Here is a 21,415-nt window from a genome sequence, read left to right as displayed (position 1 = left end):
TTTATTTTCAAAACATATACATGGATAATTTCTCAACATTAATCCTTGAAAAACCTTGTGTTCTAAATTTCCCCCTTCTTTCCCCACCCTCTCCCCTAGATGGTAAGTAATCCAACATATGTTAAACACGTGTAATCCTTCTATACAAGGATTTCTACAATTTTCTACAATTATCTATAATTTATTTCTACAATTATTGGGCAGCACAAGAAAAATCAGATTAAAAAGAAAAGAAATGATAAAGAAAACAAAATGCAAGCAAACAACAACAAAACGAGTAAAAATACTGTGTTGTGATCCATACTTAGTTCCCATAGTTTTCTCTCTGGATACATATGGCTCTCTCCATCACAAGATCATTAAAACTGGCTTGAATCATCTCATTATTGAAAAGAGCCACAGGAAAAAAAAATTAAGACATTTTTTCATTCTAGAAATTAATTCATAGATCTCCTGAAATACATATCCCAACTCAAATTAACAACCATTTATCGGAATAGACACTGTGATATCATGACAGCTGATATCATGACATGCAAATGAATTAGATTTAAGTGAGGAAGGGTTGTGCAAAGTCACCAGTCTCACTTTCTCCCCCAGAGTCATTTGGGCCCAGTGGCCAGATATAGTTAAGGATGGCTAGAGATGGCCCCAGGTGCAGTGGGAAACTTTGACCTTTTTAAGCTAAATTTTTTAAAAAGTCACAATTTGACTGAGGCAAAGAATCAAAGCAAAGAATGGCCTCTTTTACCTAATCAATAATCCCCTGAAATGTAACACACCAAGTCAGCAAGTGTTTATTGATACCATAGAATAGGCATTGTGCTAAGTACTGGTGATATAGAGAAAGGAAAATAAAAACATTTCTTTTGGTGGATCTTAAAGTCTAATGGGGGGGTGACAATATTTAAACAACTATATACAAACAAGTGATATATAGAATAAATGTAAGATAATTAACAAAGGGAAGACACAAATGTTAAAGGCAACTGACAAAAAAATTTTAGAAGGTGGGAATTTAGTGGGGACTTGAATTGAGTGTAGAAATCCAGAAGATAAAAATGAGGAAGGAGAGAATACCATGCTTTGGGGTTTGGAGAACTGTGGGGGGAATGAACTATGAAAATGTTAGAGTCAAGAAATGGAGACAGAATAAATTGGAAATTATCAAATAGAAGGAACTTTCTAGCTAGAGATAAATCTTGTTGAAGAGGGTGAGATTTTAGCTGAGACTTGAAGGAAGCCATGGAGGCCTAGAGATAGAGATAAAAAGGGAGAGCATTCCAGGCATGGGGGACAGCCTCAGAAAATACCTGGAGGTGACATTTAGGGGAGTGGATAGGACACAAGTCACATTTAAACCTTAGCTGAATATATGGTAATAAATTGCAAAAGAGGCAAGGAGAAGTTATAGAAGCTTCTTCCTTCAGGTAGTTAATCTTCAGACTGATTTCCACAGTTGTTCAGTAGCTAACAGTGATTTTTTTTTTTTTTTAATCAGCCAGTTTGGGTACAGTGTAGAAGGAAGAAATAAAAGGCCAAATATGATGTCAAGTGAACAGAGACACTGAATGCAATGTCATGCTTACTTAAAAACAAGTAAATAAGTGAACAAATCAATGAATAAAAATAAATAAGTGAGCACATAAACACATATGTGGACACACATATGCATACATACATATAGATAGATAGATAGCTATAGATGTATGTATATATATATATATATATATGTATATGAAATAATTTTTGTTTTCTAAATTACTGAAGCTTTATGGAGTGTTTCAGGAAGTGGCAGGACATTGTAATGGTACAGAACAAAAGTGAATTTTTGGGGGCCTGAATAGAAAAAGGAATATTTTGATAGTCTAGTGATGAATCAATCAGCATTTATTTAGTGTTTATTATGTGGTAGACACTATACTTTATACAAGCAGAAGCAGTCTCTCTCTCTCTCTCATAGAGATTATAATTTGATGGTGGGGGTGGGATAGAGGTAACAAGACAATATCATAATAATACAAGGTACATGGAAAAATAGGTTTGGAGGGGAAAGTTTTATCTGTGGGGAGACCTGGGAAAGCTCTCTTGAAAAGCTGGAATTTAAATCAATTTGATCTTTTCTTTTTTATTTATTTGGCCATCAGAATTAATCAATTTGCCCAGAATCCTACAGCTAATAAATTCCTGAGCCTAAATTTGAACTCCAATCCTCCTGACTCCAAGGGTCAGCACTTTATCCACTGAGACACCAAGTTTCCCCAAAATTACTGAGTTTCAGCCAATTCTGGAAGTAAGCAAGGGATTCTAAGAAGGACAAGTGCAGACAGGGAATCGATCATTATATACAATAAATAGTGTACAATATAAACACTCAAATAGCTCATATTCAGCTATTGCTAATAGTAAGTAACTCACATTTACATATCAATTTAGATTTTACAAAAGGTGTTTCTTATAACAAATTTATGAGGTAGATTGTAAGTAAACTTTCTCCAATTAGGAAATAACAGCTCAGAGAGGTGATAGGACTTGCTTGTTAATAGATATCTAAGATAAAAAAACTGAACCCAGAATTCAGGATTTCAAATTCATCTCATTTTCCACTGAATTGAAATCTAAAGCAAGTAGGTCTGCCCAAACATCATCATCATCATCATCATCATCATCATCATTATCATTTATTTTTATTATATTATGAAGCTGGGCCGAAAAGAATCTTAGCCACACTATTTCTCCTTCTATGCCTTTAGTTCTAGAGCAGAGTGAAATATAGAAGATGTTGTTTAAGTTCAGAATAGAGAGAGATAGCATTAAGAGATTTGGAGCAGGGGTTGAGGCATCTTTACCCCAGTAGAGGTGAAGGGAGATAAAGGGAGGTGAAGGAAGACATCCAAGAACTGATTTCGGAGTAGTAGTTACCTGATCTGCTACTATCTGTGCCCACTCTACATGAAAGTATTTCAGACTCCAGACCCAAGTTTTCAGTAGTCATTTATTTTTCCATTCTTATATAGCCCATCTGAAGTCTCACATCAAAGGTCTCAGGCAATGGGGTTTAAAATAATTAAATTTCAATGGAAAAATCCATCTCCACCGGATTTTCAAAATCATTTCCCCCAAAAAAGGCAAATTCCCATTTCATATCCATGCAGGACTGCGGACTATCATGATAAAAACCAAGGGCATATATACTATTTCAAAAAAATAAATTGTGTATATTTCTATATGTGGAAAGCCTGGTTTTACCATCAACCCTTTTGGCTCAGTGGCAACTTTATAAATCTATTCAACCATGAGCTTGACAGCTATAACATCTGTCACTGTTTGTCCTAAGGCACCAATTTTTGAGGAGGAAGAAGGAGGTGGGGTGTGTGTGTGTGTGTGTGTGTGTGTGTGTGTGTGTGTGCGTGTGTGTGTGTGTCTTGAAAGGTCCATTGGCTCTCAAGAGTACATTCAATGTTCTTTCAATCACTTTACCAGTCATTGTGTAATCCCTAAATCTGAACATGAATAGCCAAAATTTTATACAAATAAGGATAATAGTAAACAGTAGGGAAAATTCTAATTCTGTATAATAAATCAAAAAGCTAGATTTTTATTTATAGATTGCTTAAAAATCTGGTTGATTCTTAAAATTCTCTGCCTCTTTTCCATTATTCTGCCATCTTCACTGACAATGTGAGAGGTGTCAGCACAGACTTCTGTCTTTGGAATTAGATGATTTATCTAGGTGACTTGGGACAAATCATCAAATTCCTTGGGCCTCAATTTCCTTGTCTGTAAAATGAGAGAGCTGATATAGTTATTCTTTCAGCTTTACTCCTCTGAATTATTGTATTCTTGTTATTGTTTTTTCTTAGGTTACCATAGTGAAAAAATTTATCAGCTTGCTGGTGATGGAACTGTCTGTGGTTATTTAGTCTTCAGAAAGTAGATGGAGGTTGCTCTTGGAACTATTTTCAGAGCTTTCCCAGCCTGACAAATTCTATCTCCATTTGTATTCCATTAAGTGGAACCTGAAGCATCTTGATATCCTAATAATTAGCATTTCTATGATACTGAGGTTTACAAAGTGATCTATATTTGTATCCCATTTTACACTGAAAACAAACTTGTGAATAGACATTTGTGGGTCCCATTTTAGAAGAGGTTGTTATTAGCCCCTTTTGGCATTCCATTTTATATTCAATGTGCTTAGGCTTTTTAAATAAGTGTTTATTGATTTTTTTCAAGTCAATAAGCATTTATTAAGTAGCTGTTAGATATAAAGTTCTGTACAATATTACTAGAGGATGTAATGAGCCAAAATTCTGGAGAAATTCTTACAACAAGGTGTTAGTTAACTCAGTGGAACTGATAATACAATGGTTATCTAGTTTAGCATGGTGATTAATAGTTCAGTATGATTGAATTAATCTTACAATAAATAATGATTCCCTAGTGATATAATGATTGGCTTATACTCAGTATGAAGAATGGATTTAATAGACTATTTAAGGGGTCAGAATCAGACCTAGAGGAAGACTTGAACAGACTCTGGGAAGACAGAGGACTCAAGGCTGGAAATGAAGGCTGGTCCAAAGACCTCCAGAAAGCTAACCAGAACATTACAAGAGGAGCTGCAATGGATAGAGAAGTGTGTGACCTTGGGCAAGTCATATAAGCTTTGTATTTACTATTGATTTTGCCAGGGTCTCACATTTAGTAAGCACCCAAGGAAGAATTTGAATTCAAGTCTACCTTACTTTAAATCTTACAATCTACCCACTGTGCCCTTTAGCTCCTGGTCTAATTTGACCAAATACAAAATTTGTAATTCATAGCTAAAATTAGTTTTGGCTGTTAGTCAAAAGTTATCACTAAATCTTTAAACCACAATTAAAAAAAAAAAAAACAAAACCATGGTGGTTTTATTGTCAGAACTATCTTGAATAATAATGCTTTTATCCTGGCTATTAAAGCAGTGTAACACTTTCAGAGAAAAATGTACCTATTTATATGAGCTGAAAATCATCTTGATATGGATTTGTGATTTAAAAAAAAAGTATATATATATATATATATATATATATATATATATATATATATATATATATATATATATATATATATATGAACATCCTCCACAGTGAGTGGCTCAACTCTCAACCAAACAATAACTATATGAAATATAATTATATAGAAATAACTAACTATATAAAACTATATATATACATCAACATCCTCAATAGTGAGTGGTTCACCCTCACAATCAAACAATAAATATATGAAAGAAAATAATGGGGATGATGGTTTCTACCACATAAAATGCCTACAATGTGCCAGGCACTATTCTAAACAGTTTACAAATATATCAGTTGATCTTTACAATAACCCTGGGAGGTAGGTGCCATTTTTATTCCCATTTGACAGATGAGGAAACTGAGGAGACCAAAGTTAAGCCCAGGGTAATAGTAAATATGTGTCTGAGATGAAACTTGACCTGAGGTCTTCTGAAGAGATTACATTTCAAATTTTCTGAATCCATTTCTCGGGCTCATAGATTTAAAACTGGAAGTCTTTGGCCATCATTCAGTTCAGATGGCATGCAGGAGATTAAAGGATTATCCAAGAGTTTATGTATAATGAATGACAGAAGAACCTTAAACATACCCTTTAGAGAGAGAGGGAAAGGAGAGGAGAAGAAAAGGAAGAACAATATATTTCTAAGAACAAGCACTATTACAGAGAGAGAGAGAGAGAGAGAGAGAGAGAGAGAGAGAGAGAGAGAGAGAGAGAGAGAGAGAGAGAGAGAAAGAGAGAGAGAGACTGATGTGAATATAAAATTTGAAAAAAATTGACAAATAAGAAAAGCCAAAAAAAGGGAAACTTCTCTGTCATAAGGAAATTGAAATTAATTCTCCACAAAGTTCCTTACAACTTTAAATCTATGATCTATGATGATTTAAAAATAATAATTGACTAAATCAAAGGGTGTATAGCAATCATTTATATTTATATATGTATATTTGCAATGTATATATATATATATATCATATAACTATATGCATGCATGCATGCATGTATGTATATGCATGTCTCTTTGTATACATGCATAAAACATGTACACATATATTGTGTGTGTGTATATATATATATCCATTTATATATATATTAACATGGATTCTAAAAATAAATGAATGAATAAATGAATAAACAAAACCAGCCAATTAACAAATAAATACTAGCAAAAAAACTTTGGGGATATATTGTACCTCTGCACCTCCCCCAAGCTGGATTTATGTTTTAATATATGAAAATAACACAATTATATGTAATATGTATTTAGACATATATGTACATAAATATATGTATGTGTGTATTACACACATAGAGAAATATTTTTATTATAAGCTCTTTAGGGGGTATTATGCAATATTTGAGTTTATACAGGCTCCATCCTCCTAACCCTTTGAACCCTTAGGAAGCATAAATTTTATTATTCCCATTTTATAGAAAAAGCATATTATGACTTGCCCAGGTTTAGGAAACTAATGTCTTTCAGAGTGGGGACTCAGATTGAGTCTTCTGGGTCTAAATTCATTGTTCTTATTTAACTCCCTACTCTTGGGCTATATCTTCCTCTTCAACTATGCTTTGTCCTATGGCTCCATTTTCCTAAATGGTGTCACACTCTCCTGAAACACTGTTTTATGAAACTTATAAGACCCATACTTTAAAATGTTTATTCATATTCTTTGACAAAATGTGTATTAGGAACTTTCCTGATCCACATGCTCATGAGTGTTAACATTGTTTAGTCTCTATTTAAATTTGAATAATTTTAATTATTCAAGTGCCCTTTATTGATAATACTATGTAATGGCACTTCCAGCCCTTCTTCTTCCCCAAAAAACTTTAATATTTTCTCTGTGAGAATAATCTCTCTACTTCATAGAATTACATTGTCTCCATGATAGATAATACTTATAGGTCTAGCATTTATTGATCATCTAATATGTGCAAGAAATTGTGCCAGGTGCTGGAGATGCAAATAAAATGAAAGAAAAAAAATAATATCCTTAAGGAGCTTTTAGTCTAACCAAGGAGAAAATATACACATATGTAAATAATCTTACATAAAATATATGCAAAAGAAATATAAAACAAGCCTTCTTTTTTCAAGGGAGTATGCCTAGGAAACATATTCAGGGCATATGTATAGAATGATATTCATGGTTGGGACATATGTTCTCCAGGTGTGCATACACAGTAAGTCCATTGCTATCTAATTGTAACTCCCTTCTTAACAATTCAATGCTAGACCACATTCAGCCTGCATCATTTCAGAAGAGGTGTTCTTAATTTTTATAGTGTCAAGGATCCCTTTGAAAATCTGGTGAAACTTGTGTTTTTAATTTTATTTATAAGTAAATGTTAACTTTCAGGTGGAAGTTAGTATAAATATTTTCCCCCATCCAAGTTTGGAAATCTACCACTCATTAAAAGAAACTCAGTTTTTGACAATTTGTACCCAACTTCCACTCCTAATTCAGCTCCATCCTTCTTTTTTAACTTTCAAATTATTTTTTGGTCTCCCAAGAAGATGAAAGGCAGAGAGAAAAGAGAAAAGGATAAAACCCTTAGGTGGAGCTGCTTCAATCATCACTCTTCACCTCAACAAAATTTGTTCTTTATTACGTATACATAGTCTGTTTCAGTTCTTTTTTTGGGCTGTGAGCTCCACCCTGCATATAGAATTACTTAGAAAAAATACAAAGTTCAACTAACTGTGGTTGGCACATTTGTAAGACAAAATTATTTACCTGGTGGTCTTTTTGCAAATACTTACTAGGAGCAGTATACCAGGGCATTATCAAAGGTTTATTCACAGACTAGCAACATTTAAACTTTGTGGACTCTTGCCAGACACAAGATTTTAAGGCAGCAGTGCTATGGAATCTGCATGAAACTGCTTGGAGTAGAGAATAGAATGCTGAATTTGGTGTTAGGAATATCTGGATTCATAATTCTGACTCAGCTATGGGATCTTCAGAAAGTCATTTAATCCTTCTATGTCTCAGTTTCCTTATTCTTCAATTAAATTGTCAAAGGATTTGAACAAGCAGTTTTCTGATGAAAAAATTAAAACAATTTATAGTCACATGAAAGAATGTTCTAAGTCATTTTATTGATTAGAAAAATGAAAATAAAAACAACCTTGAGATATCACTTTACATTTACCGAGTGGCCAAAAAATAATAGAGAGGGAGAGTGGTAGATGTCGGAGGGGAGGAGAAATTGAGATCCTAGATCATTTTTTGGTGGATTTGTAAACTGATCCATTCATTTTGGAGCTCAATCTGGAATTATGTCCCAAGAGGATTAAACTATCTATAATATTTGACCCATCAACATAACTACTTAGTCTATTTCCAAAGATAATTAGGGGGAAAAAGGGGCAGGGGAAAGTCTGTGTTTTTTAATGATTTTATAACAGTTTCCTTTGTGGTGTAGAGAACCGGAAATTATAGGGATGTCTATCAATTGAGAAATGGATGAACAAGTGGTACGTGTTTATGATGGTATATTACTCAGCTATAAGGAATGATGAGCTCAATGATTTTAAAAAGACATGGAAAGACTTGCACAAAATAATGAAGAGCTATAAATAAGCAGAATCAAGAGAACATTGTGTATAGTAACAGCAATATTTTTTTAAGAACAACTGAGTGAATAAGTTATTTTGACTAATTATAAAATGCTCAAGTTAATGATAAAGAACATATGAAGAAAAAATCTGCATCCAGAGAAAGAATAGAAGTAGATATTGAATAATTTTACATATATATTACAAATATACGTATGCATAATATATAAAAACAGATACACACAATACACACACACATATCATCTGTTTTTACTGGTGGCCATCACTAGGGTGGAGAATGGGGGAAAAAATTGCAGGATAATTCTGTTATATTTTTGAAGGGAATAGTATGTTGTGCATAATAGATTTGCATTTTGTTGTGCAATTATCTTTCTTTCTTTTCTTTTTTTTTAATATTGTATCACTGTACTATGTTATGAAGGGCTTGTTTTATTACATAAAGTTGAAAAAAAGGATTTGAATTAAATGGCCTATAAGATCCCTTTTAGTTTTAAATCTTTTATGCAGTGGTCAAATTTAGAACTCTACTTTTTAAAGAATATAATGAAAATGCAGTTATTTCCAAAACTTTGGATAGGACTCTCTTGGTGACTTTTGCAATAATACATTTACTTCTTCTGGTCTTGGTTTCTTAATCTGTAAAATGAGAAGACTCAGTGATCTATTACTGTGTTAAAGCTCTGATCCTATGATTTGACATCTTTGCCATACTTATGGCATCAGTGAAGAAATTTAGTGGATTTGTTGACCAATTCCAACTCCTTTTTGGAAAAACTAAGAAGGTTCTATCTATAAAAGTGTATCTACCTATTACAGCTTCCCTCTCCTATCCCACTCCTATTTCAGTGGGAAAGAAGAAGAAATTTGTTGAAAGTTTCTGAAGCTGCAGGTCAGTCCTAAGATGACCTCAGTAAGCCCTTGTTAGCCTCATGTCAGTGCCTGCCTTGTAATTGCCAGCTGGGAACATTCAATTTTTTTTTCAATTACAGGGAATTAAACACATTCCACAATAGGCCTTGTCATCTATGGGTGGCACCCACTCCATTCTCTGCCCCGCTTTGGAAAGCAACGATAATACAACATAGTATTGGACTGTTCTCCAATATTCTTCCCAGAAGATTGGCCAAGTTGACTGTTTGAACAAAAGCCCAGCCTTTATGGAGAATTAAGGACTTTGTCTCTTGTAATTTTTACTGCTTCAAAGAATCAACCCAATAAAAACACCTGGGATGGATTGAAATCAGCCTCCGGGAACCAAAAACTTTTATGAAAAGCTGGTCTTTTGATGAGGGATACCCTAGAGAGATTTAAACTGCAAACACAAAATGCCACAACTACCTAATCTTCTTCTATTAGCCCCAAAGGCTCCATTTTATTTTTGCTTTTTTAAAATAGGTCTTAATTATAAAGCAAACTTATGTAGCGGTGAGTCAAGATTTTTACAAAATATCTAAATATATACTATAACATAAAATGACTGCATATTTCTTTCTAAATATAATATTCTTAGATAGGGGTCTTTTAAATGAAGTGGGTGGGAGGGGGGATAGAGAAAGGCACAGAGGCACATATATATATATATATATATATATATATATAAAGACAGAGACAGAGAGATGGAGATGTTGACTCTAGAAAGCCAAGGAGAAAGTTATAAGAAAAGAAGGAAAAAAATAGAGGGATTAAGGGATGTGAGAAAAAAAGGAAAAGAAGAAGAGGGAGAGGGAGAAAGAAAGGAAGAAAAAGAAAGGTGAGGGAATTCACCTGGATGAAAAATGGCTTGACCAAGTGGTAAAATTCTGGCTTAGAAACAAGAACTGGGTTCACATTTCACCTCTAATGTTTACTCATTGTACAATCCTAGCAAATCATTCAACTTCTGTATGCTTAGAAAAAGACCCTGCCATTTATTTACTGAATCATGGATTTATTTTCTTTGTTGTTTGGAAGAGAGAATACTCACATCTAAATTTCCTTGAGATAAAAAAATAACAGATTGTTGATGTGCATTTGGTTTATCTATTTTCTATCTACTATTTATCTCATCGATAATCTTATCTCTCTCCAAATTTATGTATATGTTTCTGTGTATGTATAATGTATAATAGATATTATATATATGGAAAATACAATTTATAAGATATGTACCATTTGTCTTTCTGTCTCTGTTTTTCTCTCTCATAGAGATAATATATGTGTGTCCATTGAACTATTTTAGGATATATATATATATATATATATATATATATATATATATATACATATATATATATGCATTTTTTAAAAGTTACATATATTTTAAAGTATTATATGTTTATATGTGTATATATATGTATACACACATGTATGTATATATACATTTAAAAATTGTCCTTTATTTTCATGGGGAACTTAGGGTCAACAAAGGAATTTTCAATTTCCTACAAGCAAGCAGTCTGCTCTCTCTTTCCAATTATTGCTTCAACTAATTGCCCTCCTTTTTATTGTTTATTCGAGATATTTGCAGTGTATGGCAAACTAAAGAGGGTGTTTGTCTATATTCAGATAGGATCTGGACAACAGATGTTCTTCATCCACTTGGCCTTGCTTGTATGAATATTAGGTCACATTCCTTTGACTGATTACTGATATCTTTCAGGAGTTTCTAGAGTATTTTTGGAGCTTGAGGCAATCAGCAAAAGTTATCTGTCAAGATGACCACGTGAGGTTTGCAAATAGGATGCTTTCACGTTTAGGTAAAGATTATTTTTAGAGAGAATGGTGAATATATGTGAAATGGTAGGTAATAGAAAAAAAGAGGGAGGGGGAGAGACAGGGTAGAAAGGAAAATTTGAGAAAAGGAGGGGAATGAGAGGTGGGGGAAGGAAAAGTGAAGGTGAATAGAGGGAGGAAAGAAGTTAGAGAGAGATTCATATAGACAAACAGAGGGACAGAGAGAGACAGAGGAGATAGATAAATAGATAGATGGAAAAAAAGAGTGACAGATAGAGGGAGAGAGACACACACAGAGACATAGAGAGAGACAGAGAGACACACACACACACACAGAGAAAGAGCCAGATCCAGACAGACAGAAAGTGACAGACAAAGACAGGGTGATAGGAGAGGGGCTGATCACTTGGGAAGAGCAAGGGATGACAAGAACCACAGTGCTTCACTGTTTCCTTGCCATTTCTATCTCCACACTATGTCTCATATCTCAAGCTTTCTATGTACTAATATTGGTGCCATATTGGTTTGGATCTTCAGAAATACTTCCTCAGTCTTTTTTGATAATGAAGGAGATATTCAACACCCAAAGGGCAGATCTCTCTCTGAATGTTTCATTAACTTTATCTTTGTATTGGTCTCAATCTATATATAAACATAATACTAAAGTATACTGAGTATACCAAAAGGCAGGTTATTCTTTAACAACAGAAAATTGCATCAAGACTTTGGGATATTCCAAGTAAAATGTATAGATATGTAGATTATATTTGATCCTGATTGACTCAGATTGCATGTAAATAATAGTCATTTCTGCTTTGGCCAGAAACCCTGAGAATCTTCTCTCAGATTTATTTATTTGGTTAGATTTGTTTGGACTAAGTGAAAGGGGAGATTCTTTGCTTCAGTAGCTACCTAGCCTTAATCACTGAATGGGTGCAGCCTCAGTCAATTGAGACCCTTTGAAGACTTTAGCATAAAAAGACGGAGGTCCCCCACTGTATCTAGGGCCATCTCCAGTTGTTTTGATCTATATCTGGTTTCTGGACCCAGCTGGTTCTGGAAGGGAAGATGAGGCAGGTGATCTTGCAGAGGCCTCTGTCACTGGAATCTAGTTCACTTGCATGTCATGGTATCACCTTCCTGATGTCATGAGCCTTTTTGAGAATTAAGGACAAACAATATGTACATCTACACCGGCATACACATATAGATGAGACATTTGTGTCTAAATTCTGAAAGTCTTTAAACATATACGCACAAACTTGCCCCATCTCTCACATTATATATAAATCTGTCTTTCTCTGTTTTTGTCAAGCTTGTGGAAATCAATATTAGTATTATTTTTTAATAATAAAAATAATAAAGAATGTTCACATTCCGGGGGTACTTTACCATATATAATTTTATTTGAGCCACAAGATTATCAGATAAGTTTTACACGTGGGCAAACTGGAGCTCAGACAGGTTGAATGGTCCACCTAAGATCAGAGGACCCACAAAAAGCCCCAGTTTTTTCTCATTCCATTCCCAACACACAACCACTATTTCTATCTCTAATTTGGTTCTCATTTGTGCTTTCATTTATTTATCATTCATGTAACAACTAGATAATACTGCAAAATGTTTCACACTACAAATCAATAATCTACATTTTAAAATCCAGCAAAGATAAATTCTATCTGATATATGATAATTTTATTAATGAATATATTGCATTAGTTTACTAATCTATTTAATCAATTATTTTTCTCATAAATCACACTAACACTTATTTAATTTAATGCATGTAATTTAAATTTTTATTATTATATTTCTACAAATTTCTAAAATAAATTGTCACATGTGTACATGCATATTTTGTTGTTGAGCCATTTTTCAATGGTGGCTCCTTTTTTTTTTTACCTCATTTGGGGTTTTCTTGGCATTGGTACTGGAATAATTTGCCTTTTTCTTTTCCATCTCATTTTACAGATAACAAAACTGAGGCAAACAAGTTTAAATGACCTTGCTAATTATTGTGTTTTGTAAGTGTCTGAGGTCACATTTGAACTTACTCTAAGACTGGCACCACTTAGTTGTCCCCATATGTATAAATAAGAGACAGAAAGACAGAGTCAGAAAGAGAGAGACAGATTGAGACAGTGACTACACCAAGACCTTGGGATTTTCTCTCTTTCTCTCTCTCTCTCTCTCTCTCTCTCTCTCTCTCTCTCTCTCTCTCTCTCTCTCTCTCTCTTCCTCCCTCTCTCTGCTTCTCCCTCTGTCTCCTCTGTCTTCTGGCTCTCTGTCTCTCTCTGTGTCTCTCTGTCTCTGTCCTCTCTGTCAGACTCTCTCTTCACACATACGTTTGTGCTTCAGAAGGTCTTTTTTGCAGATAACATTGTATTGATTGCACTAAGCTCCATATATATGCATATGCATGTAAACTATAATATATACATATATGTATGCATATATAAGAATGTCATTATTTATCATTATGAAATATAGCATCACTGAAAATTAAATCCATGGCCATCATCCTGATATCACAATTCCTGACATATTTGATCCCTCTGCAGAAGCTGCTCAGAGAACAGCTGACAAAGCCTTTCAGTCTGGTTCTTGTGACTCCAAGACCATCATTCATCATACATGGGCAGAAAAGAGACCAGCCTCCCAATGGCTTAGTCCTTGCTTTTCAACAGCAGAAGTCAGATGGTGCACGATCCAAACAAGCTTCTGAGTCTTGGGGATTACTTTTTCTCGGCTTGGGACCAAATGAAAAGCTGGACCTTTGCAGACTAAATAGACGTTTGCTTTCAGGGTAAGTACACACTGTGCAGACATGACCTGCATCTTGAATACTCCAAATTAAACAGCCCAGAATTTTCAGACAACAGTATAAACAAAATGGCAGGCCTCCATGGAAAATAGAGGAACAGATTACTTTCTACCCCCCAAATTTATTTGGAGCTATTGGTTGATTTAAGGGGGGGAGGCATTATTGTTGAAGGAAATTATAATCTCAGTGACTCCTCCCCTACTGTTAATATTTACTTAATCACATCTTCCTCTTGTACTATATATTTATTCTCAGTAATTAACAGCCCATTTAAGTATTTTTATTTGTTTTTACACTGGCTCAGAGGTTATCTTATTTTGTAGAGACTAAAAGTGGCAAAAATGATTTCTGGAAGTGGTGGGCAGTATTTCTGTTATGTTGTTCCAATTCATTCTCTTCTTTACACTCATGGACATCCCAATAATTAAGTCCCCTAACACCTCTTTCCTAGACAATTACTAAAGTCTCCTAATTCTGTTTTGGGTATTTTTCTCCTGATAAAAGTGATTTTCCTAAAGCATATGTCTCACTATGTTACTCACAGTCAACCTCAGTGGCTTGCTATTGATTATGGGTTGAAATAAAAAAATATATATTTGTCTAACATTTTAATCCCTTTTATAATGTAGCCTCAACCTACCTTTTTATTCTCATTTCACATTGTTCTCCTTCATGTACAGTGTATTCTGCTCAAATAGGCATTTTTACTTTTCTTGTACCCTAAAATCCAATGTCTATATCTTCAGACTGGCCCTCACCAAACCCGTTAGCTCATCATCTCCACCAATGAGGGGGCTTATCACAGAGTCCCCTCTTTCCTTCAATCCTCACTTCAAGCACTACCTTCTGCAGAAGTTTTTTCAACTTCTAGGGGTCTCTCTCTCTCTCTATTTTGTTTTTAACTTTATTGTCCATATTTTGTGGGGTTTTTTGTATATTCTTATTGTTAATTCTCATTATTTTTAATAGAACATAAACCCCATTAGGGAAAAGTTTCATATTTTGTTGTTGTTTAGTTTTGTATCTCTAGTCTTAGTAAAGGATAGCTTGATGATACAATGGAGAGGACTTAAGGCTTGTAATTAATAAGATCTGAGTTCAAATTTGGCTTCAGATACTTACCTAATTGTCTGACCATGGACAAGTAAATTAACCTTGTTTACCTTAATTTCCATATCTGAAAAATGAGCTAGAGAGGAAAATGACAAACCACTCCAAGATCTTTGTCAAGAAAATGCCAAATGGGGTTATGAAGAATCAACTGAACAAAAAATCTTAGCCCAAAGTATGCAATTCACAAGTATTTAATGATTGATGTCTTTCTTTTCTACCTCCCATCGTTTATAAACTCCTCTAAGTCAAGAAGAAGTTCATGTTTGTTTTTATGTCTGTGGCCCCTAATAGAATGCCTGGCTAAACTGGTACCCTATAAATGGTTATTGTTTGATAGATTAAATAATTATTCTGTTACTTATTAGGTAATTGAACTTGTCCAGAGTTCTAAATAACCCAATAGGTAAACTGGATAAATTAAATAAGATGACTTCAAAACCTCTCTCTCTTTTTTTTTTTCTTTCTCATATATAAACTAAGTTACCCAAGTGTATGGACTTAGGGAGGAAATGAAAAAAATAGGAGTAAAAATAATCAGCTAAGAGAGAATCAACTAGAACCTCACCTAGAACCAGCCATGGCGTTTTCAACTTTCAAAAATGCTAAAACTTCAGTATTGCAAATTGATTTGTCAATTTGTGCTTGAATTTTTTCTATTGGATTGCTCATTTCAAAGGTATCCCACATCTTGTACATTGTGACAGTGATCAAGAAACCTGGCAATATTTGAAAGAGTTGAATGAAAATTTGAAAACTTGTAGTCTAATCCACTCACATAATCACTCAGGCAATAGACATCAGAAAAAATAAGCTCTTTGTTTAGAAAAATTTTCCCCATAGTGCTTTTTTTTTTTTTTTTTTAACAATGGTAATCAGTATTCAACTGTCCCCCCAGAAAAATTATAGTCACATTTGCTTGTGGGATTAATTAGTCTACATAAAATGATAATAAATTTTCTCTAGGAAAGATCATATAAAAATAAATAGTTCAAAGTGAAAATTATTTTTTCTCCTATTCTTCCATTTCTTCCATAATCCCAAACACTTGAGTAATTTACTTTATATATAACAGAAAGAAGAGATGCTTTGAAGTCATCTTAATAAACTATGCAAAGCTACAGGCTGATTCAATTACTCAATAACTTTTGAAAAATAAAATTCTTATACAGAATGATACTAATTAGACATGGCCTACTGTATTTTCATTTCAATGTTGTCTTTTGTTCCCCTCAAATATATAGATTTTTTCATTTGTTATAAAATGGTCCTTGAGCTTTTGATATACTGATTTTTTGGCCTTTTTTTTGAAAATACATTTAAATATTTAAAAATACATTTTGATATTTATAGAATATAATTAGTATCATACAATAGCTATGTGACCACACCAATGCAAATCAAGACCTTTGCAGGGAAAAAAAAGCTCAAAGAATATACCCATTGTCATTTACTTCAAATGTAAATGTATGACATTTTCTTGAAGATGTTGAAAAATAAATCTAGACCATCGTTTCCTTTGAAGATCTGGCAGGCATCCTTTTTTTCAGAATTTTAATCAAAATCCTTAATAGTTTCTCTAGGAATGAGAAAGGTGGGGAATTAGATGAAGTGAAACAAAACCTCTGTCTTTCTATTTCTCTATATACATACACATATCCTTATCTATATGTATAACCAATCTGTTTCTGTATCCCTATTCATATTTATATCTATATTTGCAGTTCATCTCTGTCTCTCCCCCCTCTCTGTTTCTTTTTCTGTTTCTCTTCCCTTCTTCTTCCTCCTCCTCATCTTCCACTTCCTCTTCCTCTTCCTCCTCTTTCTCCTCCTCCTTCTTCTTGTTCTTGTTCTTCCTATTCTTGTTTTCTTTCTTGTTCTTCTTGTTCTTGTTCTTCTTGTTCTTGTTGTTCTTCTTGTTCTTGTTCTTGTTCTTCTTGTTATTCTTGTTCTTGTTCTTGTTCTTGTTCTTGTTCTTCTTGTTCTTCTTGTTCTTGTTCTTGTTCTTCTTGTTCTTGTTCTTGTTCTTCTTCTTGTTCTTGTTCTTGTTCTTGTTCTTCTTCTTGTTCTTCTTCTTGTTCTTGTTCTTCTTGTTCTTCTTGTTCTTGTTCTTGTTCTTCTTGTTCTTCTTCTTGTTCTTGTTCTTCTTCTTCTTCTTGTTCTTCTTCTTGTTCTTGTTCTTCTTGTTCTTCTTCTTCTTCTTGTTTTCCTTCATGTTCTTCTTGTTTTTCTTCTTGTTGTTCTTGTTCTTTTTTCTTCTTCCTTCTTCTTTCTCTATCTTTCCCTCCCTCTCCCTTCTCTCTCCTTTCCTAGATAGATAGATGGATGGATAGATAAAAAGAGAGAGAAATGTAAATATTAATAAATATTTATGGCACAGAAGTCATGAAAAATTGCTATCACATGCATCTTTTTAAAAGAAGTGGAGGCAATTGAAAAAAAAACAGAAATTTTCTCTGCCCAGAGAGAAATAGTAGATCAATTTAGAAGGTAACTCTTTCTTTTTCTTCTTGCTTTTATTGAAGCTTTTAAAAATAATTTTGCTCTTAGTATTTTCACACCAAAAATATTTGTTAGAGCTTTTTCACAGGTTAATTCTGCCCCCCCCATTTTATATTAATCATTAGACTTTTCATTCATTGGATGTTTCCAGGTGGTATATATCTCAAATTATATTTTACAAAATGGGATTCACTATTCCAGTAAGAATCTAGAAGTTGCAAAGAAAATCAGGAATGATTTTATTTATGACCCAACATGGTAATACAAATCAGACTAATTACAGGAGATGAAGATAAAACATTTGGGGGACATGGAAAAATAAAGTATGATGTATGAATACCAATGCTGTGATTTTTAAAACTACTATAGGGACAATAAGAAGGAAATGTTGATGTTGAGTATCAAATGCCTATCTCGAGAATTATTTCAACTTATGATAAGGTTGGAAAAAATGCCAATTTTGACACATTGGATTCATATATTTTAACTTAATAAAAATAATTAAACATTAGAAATGAAAGTTTTTGGTTTCTCCATTTACAGATGTGGAAACCAAAGCATAGAATAGTTAAATAGTTTTGCCAGATGCAAGCTGCAACATAAAAACACTCAAGCATGGCTCCATATGAGATACAGGACATGTATGGGTCTACCATCTTTTTATTTATTTATTTTTATTTGGTATTTTGTATTCTCCAATTGCATATAAAAATAATTTTAACATTCATTTTTTAAAATCTTGAGTTCCAAAATTCTCTTCTTTCCTACCTCCAAATTCTCTTCCACCTCATTTAGAAGGCAAGCAATTTGACATAGTTTATACATGTGTAGTCATGCAAAACATCTCTATATTAGTCATGTTGTGAAAGAAAACAGTCTCCCCCCCAAAAAAAACCCTCAAGTAAAATAAAGGTAAAAATCTGATTTACTCTGTATTTAGACACCATTAGTTCCTTCTCTGGGGATAGATAGCATTTTTCATCATAAATTTTCAGAAATGTTTTAGATCCTTATATTGCTGAGAATAGCCAAGTCATTTACAATTGATCATCTTAGAGGATTGTTATTACTTTATATGCAGTATATTTCACTTTGCATCAGTTCATGAAAGTCTCCAAATTTTTCTAGAATTCGCTTATAGCACAATAGTATTCCATCATAATTACTTGCCACAATTTTTTCAGCCATTCCTCAATTGATGGACATCCCCTCTGTTTCCAATTCTTTATTTCCAGGAAAAAGCTGTTATAAATATCTTTGTACACATAGGGTCTTTTCCTTTTTTTTTAAATCTCTTTTGGGTTATAGACCTAATAATTGTATTCCTATTTCAAAGATTTTTATAGCCCTTTGGGAATAATTTCTAATTGTTTTACAATATATTTGAATCAGCAGACAACTCCACTAACAATACATCAATGTCTCATTTTTTCCCACATCTCCACCAACATTTGTCATTTTCTTTTTCCTTTCTATTGGCCAACCTAATAGGTATGATATAGTACCTCAAAATTGATTTACCTTGAATTTCTCCATTCAAAAGTGAGTTGGAGCATTTAAAAATATAGCTTTAAGTAGCTCTGATTATTTCATATGAAAGCTTTCATATTTTTATTATTTATTAGTAGGGTAATGCTTCTTTTTAAACATTTGACGTAATTCTCTATATGTTGAAAAACAAGGTTTTATCAGAGAAACTTTTTACTTTTTTTTTCACAGTTACTATTGCTAATTGTATTTCCCTCCAGCCTAGTTTCCCTTCTGTTTGTCTTATTCTCTCTCTCCTTATATTCTGTCCAAAATCAAAAGTGTTTTGCTTCTGACTACTCCCGCCTTGAACCTGCCCTTCTTTCTACCCCAATTTTTCTTATATTCTCCCTTTCCTAGCTTTTTATCTGCAATTGTGTGTGTATATTATTTCCTCTTTGAGGCTAATGAGAGTAAGATTCACTCACTCCCCTCCGTCATTCTTTCCCTTCACTGTAAAAGCTTTTTTTTTTTTTTTTTTTTGACTTTTTTATGTGGGATAATTTACCCCATTTCCTTGTCTTCCAGTGCATTCTTCTTTCTTTCCCTTTTCTTCTTTTTAGATATCATCCCTTCATATTCAATTCATACCTGTGCCCTCTGTTTATATATTCTCCTTCTAAGTGACCTAGTAATAAGAAGTTCTTATGAGTTACAAGAATCCTCTTCCCATGTAAGAATGTAAATAGTTTAATTATATTAAGCTCATTATTATTTCCCTTTCATGTTTTTCTTTGTATGTTTCTTTTCAGTCTCATATTGCAAAGTCAAATTTTCTATTCAATTCTGACTTTTTCATCAAGATTGCTTGAAATACCCATTTCCCCCTGAAGGATTATAAGCAATTTTTACTCCAAAAACTCCAATCCTGTGATGTAATACTTGCTAAATTTTGTATTATCCCAACTGTGGCTCTACAAGGCTTGACTTGTGTCTTTCTAGCTAGTTGCAATATTTTCTCTTTATCTAATAATGCTGGAATTTGGCTATAATCTTTGCAATTTTTATTTGGGGGAGTCTTTCAGGAGGTGATAAGTAGACTCTTTCAATGACTATTTTATTCTAGAATATCAGGGAAGATTTCCTTGATAAGTTTTTGAAAGATATTGTTTGGGCACTTTCTCTTCTCTCTCTCTCTCTCTCTCTCTCTCTCTCTCTCTCTCTCTCTCTCTCTCTCTCTCTCTTCTTCACGATCATGGCCAATAAATTTAATATTATCTCTATAGGATCTATTTTTCAGGTCAACAAGATATTTCCAATGAGATATTTCACACTCTTCTATTTTTCCATTCTTTTACTTTTGTCTTATTGTTTCTTGATTTCTTATAGTTATTAACTTTAATTTGTTCAATTCTAATTTTTAAAGAATTATTTTCTTTAGTGAGCTTTTATATTCCCTTTTCCATTTCATCAATTTTAGTTTTTAAGGAATTATTTTTTTCCAATGAATTTTGTGCCTCTTTTTTCTATTTAGTCATTTATGGTTTTAAAGGCATTCTTCTTTTCTTTGGCTTTCTGCACCTCTTTTACCACATGACCTAGTCTATTTATTGTGGTGTAATTTTCTTCAATACATCTTTGTCTCTATTACCAAGCTGTAAACTCATTTTTCATGATTATTATTGTTGTTTTGCATCACCCTCATTTCTCTTCCTATTTTTCTCTCTACCTCTCTTAAATGATTTTCAAAATCCTTTTTAAGTCCTTCAATAACTTGAGACCAATTCATAATATTTTTGAAAGCTTTGGATGGAAGAACTCTGACTTTGTTTTCTTTTTAATATGTGTTTTGATTTTCTTTGTCACCATAGTAACTTACTATGGTCAGATTTTTTTCTGTTATTTGATCATTTTTTCAAATCTATCTCCTGACTTTTAACTTTTTTTTTGTTAAACTAGGGCTCTGTTTCCAAGGTAAAAGATGCATTGTTCCAAACTTTATGACTTGTGTGCAATTGTTTTCAAAGATAATTCAAGGACCTGAAACTTTTTAATTCTTCCAAGGTTGTTGTTGTTTTTATTGTTTGTCCTTTGCAAGTATTATCTTGTCTATTCTTATACACCTTTGGTGTATGTGCTATTATTAT

The 21,415-nt window shown here is 33.2% G+C and overlaps 1 protein-coding gene across 2 annotated transcripts in view; it reads left to right on the top strand.

The window, feature by feature from the left end:
* DCN (decorin) overlaps positions 1 to 21,415 on the top strand; it is a 114,492-nt gene that overhangs the window by 31,404 nt on the left and 61,673 nt on the right. Inside the window, exon 2 of one of the 2 annotated variants that reach the window (XM_074271146.1) lies at positions 13,927 to 14,171. The gene's annotated coding sequence lies outside the window, so the exon portion shown is untranslated. Of the gene's footprint in view, positions 1 to 13,926; positions 14,172 to 21,415 lie in introns of those variants that run through there. The other variant, XM_074271148.1, reaches the window with a different exon arrangement.

This window comes from Sminthopsis crassicaudata, chromosome 5 (assembly GCF_048593235.1).
Source record: "Sminthopsis crassicaudata isolate SCR6 chromosome 5, ASM4859323v1, whole genome shotgun sequence".
NCBI lineage: Eukaryota > Metazoa > Chordata > Mammalia > Dasyuromorphia > Dasyuridae > Sminthopsis > Sminthopsis crassicaudata.
The sequence above is the reverse complement of the archived record's forward strand: the minus strand, read 5'-3'. Positions and strand labels throughout refer to the sequence as shown.